We start from the raw sequence: 9,327 nt of genomic DNA on the forward strand, positions 1-9,327 counted from the left end.
AGATAGAGCATTGGCAATCAAGGGATAAAACCGATCACCAATCTTATGGGAATTGGCTCTTGACTCAACATGTAGATTATTTAAATTTGTATTTATATTATATTGGATAATGGTTTGATTATTATGGTAGGATAATATTTGATAATAAAACGGTTGGTTTATTGTTATGTTATGCTTTTGTGAGGATGTTATTAAAATGCTAATATGATGTTTTTCTATTCTAAGACAAGATCTTAATATTATTTTCATAATAGTTTGATGTGTAAGATGACTAGTTGACATAAGATTGTGCATTTTGGAAAAGAGATGTCAGTGATGAGATGAAATTCATCATGAGAATAAAACTTCGATCTTAGATTATTTACCTCCAAGTTGAAAATTAAAGGTGACATGATACACATTAAATAAAAGTCAAGTCTTAATTTTTATGATACATTCGATAACGAGCTACTAATGTTGTTGAAACCCACAAACAACTAATCAAACACATTTATAACCATACCATAAACATTTGCTAATAGCTAGTATTAGTGGTAATTGGTTAAGTATGAGGAGCAAATAAGTTGCACTATCATAGTAAGGAAAGTGGTTTTTAAAGATTGACTTTTCCACCGCCTGTCCAGACCGGTTGAACCTTGGGATTTGACGGCAGACTTAAAAATTAACTCGTAGACGCTCTACATCCAATCATTCTGAATACAGCTACTCCTATAAAAGATGTTGTACTTCTATGAATAAATATAATGTCTTCATGATTAACAATAAGTCTTATTATCAACTATAAATGCTTGAGTAATTTTATAGATAAGGATGGTGAAATTTGTGATCACACTAAATATTATATGCAAAGAGGTATTTTAAATCCTTTAATTTGAAAAATTAATATTATTAAAAAACCTTTATTGCTTATTTAAAATAAATTGTTATTTATACTTACATCATTGTTCACATCAAAATCTCTATTATCCAAATATCATTTTGTTTTTTTTTATCAATTATCACATTTTCATAAAAAAAAAACTTCATAAATGTAGTTTATACTTGCATTTTTACTTTTAAAACCATAAGTTTTTATATTTTTTGATTTTCAAAATTACGTGCATACACGGATTTTTATAGTAGTATGTTATAACGTATAAGGGCAAAAGGAAAAATAAAGAAAAACTGTGTACAAAGGTGACCGAAGGACTCTTTGACCACACTCTCCTCTATGAATATGAGTTGCCATCTTTCTTCCCTCCCCAGACCCTGCCATAATTTTCTATTAGCGGGATACACTGAATATGATGATGATGATGTGTACAAAGGTGGATAACCCATCGAACCTAAGTCTCAATAGGTGGTCGAAGGTCATTATGTTGAATTCTTTGTTTGACTAATTCTACTAAACGTACTTAGCATATGTGGGATCTTTAGTAGATAAATAATGAGTCATTTGGACCTTTAAAAGAAAAAGCATTGGCCCTTTTAGATTTTGATGATGACTAAACTTAAATATAAACAAGTGTATTTTAGAAATTGTTGTAGGTTGATATCTAGTCCGGAGTAGGATTGTTGATAGCACCTAAAACTTGGTTTATGGACTTTGTTAGTGTCTAAGATATCCAAGGAAGTTAGACAGAAAGATCGCTGTAGGATGTCAAAGTGTAGACAGGAGGTCTACTGTTCCTAAATTGATAGTCTAACGATTCTTGTTGATGAATAGAGACAGTACACTGTTCCCAGGATTCAAGTCTGGAAGATGCAGCGTCAACGGAAAAATTCTGAAGAAAGTATTTTCTGGTTTTTCTTAGTTGATGTATGGGTAAGGTTAATTAGTTTCATAATTATGTTAAAGAGTTAATTGGCAAAAGGAATTTTAATTACAATTATTTTAGTAACCGTCAACCAACTAAAGTGGTGGATAAAAGTTCTATTTTTTCTCCACTTTATTAGGCATGATTTATTAGGTTTTATTTGAAAAAATTCACTTGCCTTATTTTAGAAAAGAAAACCGTAGCTTTTATTCTTACAAAAACATTTACCCGTTCTTCCTTTATTTTAGGATTAAGGAGTGCAATTGGTAGTTATTCTTTTTACAAGGCTACGTGACAAATTTCTTATATAAAAGGATTTGTTTTTACCGGTTATAATTTTTGTTAACGAGAAATATTCTTTGCTCCTTAATTGCCAATTAACTTAGAAATATTTCTTGTGCAACTCATTAATTTTATCCTTAGGTTTTGGCCTTTGTAAAAGGGTTATTGAGAGAATTTTTGTAATTAGACTTGGGGAAGTCTAGGGATGAAAGAGAGCTTCATAGAGGAAGCTTGAGCTTCGTAGGGAAGCAAGAGAAAAAGTGTGAGTTTAGAGAAAAACTCAAGTTGGCCAAGGTATGATTGTTTTATATATTGTAACTAACTGCCTAAAACATAATGAAGTGTTTTGAAATCCCGGGGGATTGTGGTTTTTCTTTCCATTTACGCCTGGAAGATTTTCACGTAAAAATTGTTTGTCTCTCTCTAAGTTTGCGTATCAAATTCAAGTTTTAATTTCACAAAATAGGGTAAAAATGCATAAACTACTCAAACAACAATTCATCCCTCTTATTGTCTTTAAACGTTTCTACAAAAAGTAATGTAAATAAGGGATCTTTTAATTAATAAGTGAACTGTTAGACTTTTAAAAAATGACGACCTAAAGGTGAAAGTTTTAGAATTAAATATTCTTATAAAATATAATTTGGTTTCAATGGTGAAAAACATGTGATTTCTAAAACCCAAAAAAGCATGCATTTTACTTTTATTTATATTTATAGATATATATACTTCTTAGCATAATTGCATAATTAAAGGAAATACTTGAGTATTTTTTTTATTTTAAAATTGATATTCCCTCCTAATTCACCCAATATATATCATTTTCTTATTATGTTAAGTTATTATATATGTTTTATTTTTGTTATAAGTAAATAAATTTTACGAATTTTCTATTTATTAAACTAAACGTTATATCTCATTGGGTGAATAACTTGACGAATTTGTTCCATTATATTTTGAAAATTAAACTCACTCTCTCTTACCTATGTGATCCTAATTGATTTTTGAATTTTTGTGCAAAGTCAAATGAAATATATACGTGAACTAGTGTGGAAATCTGTGCAATGCACAATTTTTTTCGAATCGATATATGTACACATATGAAATTAATAAAATAAAGACATGGATATTAAGCAGTAGAAATACTCAACTATGACAGTTGTATGTAAAAATTAACTCTATAACTTTGGAAATTGTAAATAATATATTATGCAGTGTATTATATTCTCTAATTTAGTCATCATCATCATCATCATCATCATCATACTCAGTGTATCCCGCTCATAGAAAACTATGGTTAGGGTCTGGGGAGGAAAGGACGACGACAACTCATACCCATAAAGGAGAGCGCGGCCAAAAGAGTCTCCAAACTCGAGAAAGGTTAAGAGAAGTTTCTGCAACGAGAAAGATAAACATAATGCATATAAATAGAATAAATAAGTAAAAACAATTAAAAAAATAAAAATGAAAACAATAATACTACTAATATTAATAGAAACAAGAAAAAGCAAGAGAACGAGAACACCAACAAGTAAGCGAAGAGAAATCAGTAATCTAAAACATGGATACAGCGCCTTCAACTACCCTTATCCCTAAGCAGGTCCTCAAAGAGGTTTAACTCAAGCAAGTCAACCTTTATTTACTTATCCCAAGCTCTCCCTGGGTCTTCCTCGACTCATTTTACCCTCTACTATAATGCTTTTACCCTCCTCACAGGGGCGTCGAAAGTCTTTCTCTGCACATGTCCAAACCACCTCAATCTATTTTCGCGCATTTTTTCCAGAAATAGGGGTAACCCCTAGTTTGTCTCTAAACTCTTGGTTCCGAATTCGATCCATCACTGTGTGTCCGCACATCCACCTCAACATACGCATTTCTGTGCTTTCCATCTTATGTTCAAAAATCTTCTTTACAGGCCAACATTCTGTCCATATAGCAAAGCAGGTCTGATTGCCACTCAGTAAATTTGTTTTTTAACATACTTGGGAACCTTCTATCACATAGCACCGCGGTGGCTGCTCACCACTTACGCCAACCCACATGTATACGATGATTGAAATCTCCGTCAATCTCCCCATCCCTTTGTGATCGATCCCAAATACTTGTACTTAGTTGTACTTTTAACAACTTCTTCACTAATGGACACCTCTGGCTCACCTACCGAAGATGTCCCACTAAAGTCACAACGCAAATACATGGTCTTCGTACGGCTAATTCGCAACCCTTTACCTTCTAAAACTTCCCTCCACTCATCTAATTTACTACTAACTTCCTCTTTAATTTCTGCTACCAACACAATATCGTTAGCGAATAACATGCATCAAGGTACCGTCTCCCAGATAGATTTAGAAATCGCTTCCATAATGACCGTGAAAATGAAAGGACTTAAAGCTGATCCCTGATGTAGTCCTACTTTAACCGGAAAAAGCTTTGTTATTCCCACCAATGTTTAAATGTTAGTCGAAACTCTGTCATACATATCCCGTGTAGCCTCAATGTATACTGAAGAAATACCTCTAGCCTTGAGGCTATCCCAGATTTCGCATCGTGGTATGCTATCATACGCTTTCTCCAAGTCGATGAACACCATATGCAGATCCTTCTTCCGCTTTCTATATTTTTCCATCAATCTCCTCAAAACATGAATAGCCTCAATGGTTTACCTTCTTGGCATAAAAGCGAATTGGTTCTCTCTAATCACCATTTCTTGTCTAATTCTCTTCTCTATCACTCTTTCCCACAATTTCATTGTGTGGCTTAGAAGTTTGATACCTCTATAGTTCTCGCATATTTGCGCATCGCCTTTGTTTTTAAACAGAGGTATTAATGTGTTGTTCCTCTATTCTTCGGGCATCTTATGTGTCTTCAAGATAACACTAATGAGCTTAGTCAGCCAACAAATGCCCTCTTCTCCTAAACCCCTCCACACCTCAATTGAGATGTTATTTGGCCCGACTGCTTTTGTTCTCCCCATCTTTTTGAGAGCTTCTCCTACTTTCTCAGTGGTAATATCACTCATTGACCCATATTCCTGTGGTCTTTGGACGTCAGAAGTTTGACTATCCTCCTCCTTTAGCCCCCTAAACTCATTGAGTAACTGAGAGAAATATTGACGCCATCTGGTTTTAATGTCCTCTTGTCTCAGGAGAACTCGCCCTCCCTCATCTTTGATGTATTTCACTGCCTCTAAGTCTTGCTGTTGCTAGACCTAGTCCTTACCAACTAAAAATATGCTTCTCCCCTTTTTGGTATCAAGCTTCCGATAAAAGTCCTCATAAGCACGGTTTTTTTGCCTTTGTTACCGCTTTCTTTGCCGCCCACTTTGCTTCTTTGTAGCTCTTCCTCGTTTCTATCCTATCCTTCTCCTCCGTGCATGTTATAAGTTCCTTAAATCTCTTGTTTTTGTCCTTTATCTTCTTCTCCACCTCATCGTTCCCCCACCGCGATTCTTTGAACACTTTTTGTTTCCCCGACGACACCCCAAGGTCTCTTTCGCTCAATTTAACCATAAATAAATTCTAATTTACTCAATTTAACTATAAATAAATTATAATCAAAGATATTTTAATGGTAGAGATATTGGTTAAGATCAAATGTCATGTCATTTTTGGCAATTAAGAGGAATATACTTAACTCCAAAAAACCTTTTACAACCTAGGCTATAAAAGGAACATTTTCCTAAACACAAAAGGGAAGCAACACCAAACTACAAAGCCAAACAAACAACAAAACTAGCCAAAACAAACAGGCAAACCATCAAAAGAAAGCCAAATACAAAATAAGTCTATTTCTACTAGCATCATCTAGCCTAGTTGCGACATGAAAAATGATAGTATGAGCGACTTGACTAGGAGACATAGTGTTCCCCCCAAACACCTTGGCATTCCGTTGCAACCACACTTGGTAGAGAGTCTCAGTCCAAATCATAGAAGATATAATAGATTTGCTACTCCTCTACTTACACGCCTTGTTCATATTCTTCACAGCCATATCAAAAGAAGGAGCCCAAGGGAATTGAAAGAAAAGAGAAGTGGAATGGTGCACCTTTCAAATGAACTCACAATCATTAAAAAGATGGTCTCTATCCTTTATCCCATGCGGACAAAAAACACAAATAGCATCATGCATAAAACATTTCTATGAGAAGCCCTATTATTATATCTTAACACCCGCCAGGGAGGCTTAGGCTCAGAAGCAATCCTCTTAAAATAGGCTTTTTGATGCTAAATTCCCCATTAAAACACAAACTACTTAGTTGATTCATATCACTCACAAGAGACCTGCTATCAATAATTCTTGCCAACATCCAAGACGCCGTACTGGAAAGTCTAAACTGCATAATGTCAGCTCTCTTAATGTAGTAAGCATTCACCCATTTAATCCATAATCTGTCTTTCTTTGAGACTAGAGCCCACCAACTCTTAAGGAGAGCAACATCATTCCAAATCTGAAGATTACCCATATTAGTCCCCCAAGAGATCTAGGGAGACAAGCACGAGCCCAAGAAATTCTGGTTTAGACCGCTTCTGAATATCCAAAGATCAAATAAAATCATTACAGATTTTCTCAATCGTATGAACAACTGACCTAGGAAGTAAGAACACTTTAGCCTAGTAAGCATGAATACCATGGATAGTACTGTTCACCAATTGAACCCTCCCAGCCATTGAGAGCTTCCTACTGGTCCAATGTTGAATCCTAGAAGTGATCTCATTCATTAAAGGCTGACATTCATGAATACTGATCCTCTAGAAGAGAGAGGAAAACCCAGATATCTAAAAGGGAGGTCACCATGAGGAATTCCAATAGCCTGCAAAACCCTAACTTTCTTCTCCTCCTGAATACTAGCAATATAAATAGCAATCTTACTACTATTGATCTTCAACCCAGAGACACAAGCAAAATTATCAATCATCTCTTTGAGGTTGAGCATAGAACAAACATCAGGCTTAGAGAAAATAAGCAAATCATCAGCAAATAATAGTTCCATAATCCCCACTTTCTTACATTTCGGATGAAACTTAAAATCCCTACCCTTCTTCTGCTGAAGAACCCTAGAAAAATACTCCATGGCAATGCAAAAAGGAAAGGGACTTAAGATCACCTTGCCTAAGGCCCTTTTTAGCAGGAAAAGGCTTAGAAAGAACGCCATTAATTAGAACAGAGTAAGAAACAGAAGAAATACATCTCATAATCCACTGAATAAACCAATAAGGGAAACCAAGCTCCTTAAGAACACTTAATCATGCATAGGCCTTAGCCATATCCAACTTAATCATGCATCTAGGACTGATATGAGACCAACTATACCCCTTAATGAGATCTGTAGCAAGCAAAACATTATCCATAATTTGCCTCCCAGGAATAAACCCAGACCGGACTGAGCTCACAACATAACCCACCACATTTTGCAACCGAGCTGTAAGCATCTTGGCAATAATTTTATTAGAACAACAAGAAATTGGCCTGAAGTCCTTCACTTGACAAGCATTAGCAACTTTGGGGACAAGGGTGATAGTAGTGATGTTAACAGGGGAATAAAGAGAATTAGAAGAGAAGAACTCAGCAACAACATCAAAAATATCAAACTTAACAATAGGCCAAGCTTGTTTAAAGAAAAAGGACTTAAACCCATCAATCCCCGGACTTTTACTATCATCAATACCTTTAAAAGCTGCTTCAACATCTAGCATAGTGACTGGCTGAATGAGCTCCAAAGCCTGAACATGAGAAATTTGAGGCCTAGCCCTTAGAACTTGAACATGTACACTCAGAAGCTCTCGAGCACTAGAGCCAAGCAGGTTCTTATAGGAATCAGAAATAGTGGCACGAATTTTCTCCTTTTCCACCATAATGTTCCCCTGATCATTCTGCAAAAAGTCAATTCCGTTAAGAGACGTCTTAGCTTTCACAACACTATGAAAGTAATGAGTGTTGGAATCCCCCTTTTAAGCCACTGAATTCGAGCTTTTTGACGAAGAGTCGAAATCTCAATCTTCTTCCACTTCTAGATCTGAACACAAGAATTACTCTCAATAGCATGAAGAGCAATGTCTAGAGGATCCCGTTGTAGCTGGTAATGTCATGTCATTTTTCTTTATCCAATAAATGAGTTCCATTTGATAAAATCTTTTTAATTATAAGGAGTATATTTTGTTTATATATTTTTATATTTGCTACATTGTTTAGGTTATGAAGTCCTTTTATATAATTTTATCCATACATTTATTTTATCAAAGTCCTATATTTTTTTCATCTATTAATTTTTTTGTCTTAATAAACAATAAGTTTAATAAAACAACTATATTTCGTCAATCTAACCATGAAACATATAATAACAAATAAAATAAAAATAAAAATAAATATATCAATAGATGAGTCTAGGACTAAATAATGTCCGATCTAAAGCGTAAACTAAAATCGTACTAAAAAAACCCTAGTTTTAGTGTTTGGTCTAGTCTATGGTCTAAACGGTCTAATCCAATTTAAGAAAAAAAATTACGATTTTTGGTCTTGTCTCGGTTTTTTTCAGACCAGACCAGATCGCAACTCGTACTATGATTGAAAACCATAGTTTTTTAGAAAAAATAGATCGCTTGGAGAAGTATTTTTTTTAATTTATACTAGAATGATGTTGATGCAATCAACTAATTACAATTTATTCTATTTAGTGATTGTATGTGCGAAATATTTGCATAAACACATATGTTAATTTGGATAAAATTATAAATTTAAAAACCATAGACCAAACCATTGTAGAACTGCTTGATCTAGTCTAGTGATTTAAACGGTTTAGTCAAGTCTGAAAAAATTTCTAGACCAAAATTTTTAATTTGTTATGTTTTTAGAGTCATACCAAATCAAACCAAATCGTGTGCATTCGAGTTTATAAATCCATTTTGTCTAATACTTCCTAAGTCTTTAAGTTATTACATTATATAAATTTTACACAAATATTAAGAAATGATAATAGTATTTAAATCGTGTTGATGATAGTAAAGAATCGTTAAAACTAGTATAGAAACTCGTGTAATGCACAAATTTGTTAATATAAAAGAATATATAAATATAAATTTAAATAGAGATGCAATTACATGTTTTTAGCATAGAATTATAGTAATATTTTTATAAAATAGGTAGAAAATTTCAGAATATATAGTGAAAAAAATAATCCGGTTGTAATATAATTATTAATCAAAGTTATCATATTTTTTAAGGAAAATCTAGGTAATCTTCTAACAACGTTATT

Source organism: Amaranthus tricolor, chromosome 9 (assembly GCF_026212465.1).
Source record: "Amaranthus tricolor cultivar Red isolate AtriRed21 chromosome 9, ASM2621246v1, whole genome shotgun sequence".
NCBI classification, from domain to species: Eukaryota; Viridiplantae; Streptophyta; class Magnoliopsida; order Caryophyllales; family Amaranthaceae; genus Amaranthus; species Amaranthus tricolor.